Here is a 2088-nt window from a genome sequence, read left to right as displayed (position 1 = left end):
TTGCGGGGGATTTCGATGAACGAACCACCGAGTGGACAGGTTTGAGCAACCACGGTTGGTTCAGAACCGATTTGCAAGCCTTGAGCGCTAAGTCGTTCTACTGCAAGGTCAGCTAAACTTGCGGGCTGCGTCTTGTGGCCACGCCACCTAGGCTACCGTGGATCGGCAACCCCCAGTGACATAGCCTATCGATGCACAGCCTGTCGTGGTCCAGCCACTGTTGGCGCCAACGCATCCGCGCTCATCTGAGGAGGGTGTCGATATGGATTGAGCAATCCCACGTATACTACCGGATGTGTGCGCATCTTCTTTGGAAGGTTAAGTGTCTACGATGGGCCTGTCTTGGCCACGTCCTTAAACTGTCCTATGAACCGAGGTCTCAATTCCATCTTAAAGGTTGTAGACACTATGCGTAGGTAGGTAGGTAGTTTTTTTTGCACTTAATAAACTTGGCCTCCGACCTCAAACCTCTCTTCACTGCTTCTGCCTGGCATCTGCGTGCTACTTCTGTGTGCCTTGGCTTTTTCCCGTAGCTCACTACGCTTGGTCTCAAAGAGACAAAGTCGTCGACTTGCTTGCGAGCTGCAACAGGGCAAACATCAGCCAGCCGCTCGGCTATCCCTCCTCATCATGCCCTGAACCGCTGGGTGGCGACGTTAGTGTGACGCGAGGGTTCACCAAGCCGTTTACATAAAACGGAGTGACGTCTGATAAGGCACGCACTGTATTCTTTAATCCGAACGCAACGGGTAGGAGCATCTGGCTCCAGTGGCTTCGCGCCTTAGCGCATACGCTTTGGAGGATATCCTCCACAACGTATTTGACGCGTTCGAGATGATCCTCAGTCTGCGAATGATGCGCTGTGGACTGGACAAGTACAAAAGAGTGCCGAGCACTCTGAAGAGGGACGTCCAGAACTTCACGGTGAAACGCGGGTCTCTTTCCGAGTCCATTTCCTCAGGCAAGCAATGTTCGCGAAAGACGCGTTATAAAAACAGCAAAGCAGTACCCTCACCATCAATGGTGTCCGACACAGCAGCTAAACGAACCATCTTGCTCAATCGGTCTACGAAGGCCACAATACCCGTATTTTCCGCCTTATCTTTGGGAAGACCAGCCCAAAGTCCATTTTTGTGGACTGCCAACGTCCCTTGGGGAGAGGCAAACTCGCTACCGCCGCCGTGCTCGGTGCGGGCTTCGTTCGCTGACACGTCTCACATGTGCGTCAATAGGTATCGACCCATTTATACGCCTTGAGCCAGCAGTACATCTAACGCGTGACGGTATGAGCCCAAACCCATAAGGTTAGATCTGATATCAAGTGTGTATGCTCTGAAGAGGTCTGAGGCTAGCCGCCCTAGATCAAGATGGGTCGGCCTAGATCCAAGTGAGCAAGTACGATCTAACACGATCTGGTGGCGACGCGAAGATTACGCCACGAATCGGGAAAAATTCAGTTGAATAGCAACTGGGTGGTGGTGAAAGGTAACGGAAAGCAGATAGCCAGCTATGTAAAGGTCATCAAGTGACTGTGTAGGAGAGTATGGCAGGCGGAATAAGCCTTAACCATAAATCAAAACGTAATTCGCATTGGACGTCGCAAGTGCCCTTCTACGCCCGTAGCAACCGAACAGCTTTGACCGTACGAGGTTGTCGGAAGGATAAGTGACGCTGATCTAGAGAGGGTTGCGGTTGCCAGTTAATACATTAGCCAGATCATACAACCTTTGTGGGCTGGCCAACAAATGCATACTCAGATCAACCGGATTTACTACTTGGTCGGGCGATTCTCTTTGCTGCTCAACACCCACGTTCCCGCTATAGAAAGTGGCAAGTACGACGCAAAGGAACCCAAGGAAAGAAAATCCACCGGCAAGGCGATTCCAAGGCTAGATCGCTGATCATGGCCGCCAGATCCAGCAAGGTTGCGTGACTCGCTTGTAATCGGGAAGTAACATCAGACGTCGACTGAAGATCTTACTAATCAACCTTATCCTCGTGTGTCGCCAATGAACTTAAGACCCCCCTTTGTACGCTTCATCAGTCTTCGACGGAGAAAGTTCAGCGAGTCCTCGAAGAACCCCTTTT

Source organism: Phytophthora infestans, genomic scaffold, assembly GCF_000142945.1.
Source record: "Phytophthora infestans T30-4 supercont1.27 genomic scaffold, whole genome shotgun sequence".
Taxonomy (NCBI): Eukaryota; Oomycota; class Peronosporomycetes; order Peronosporales; family Peronosporaceae; genus Phytophthora; species Phytophthora infestans.
Note: the sequence above shows the minus strand (reverse complement) of the source record.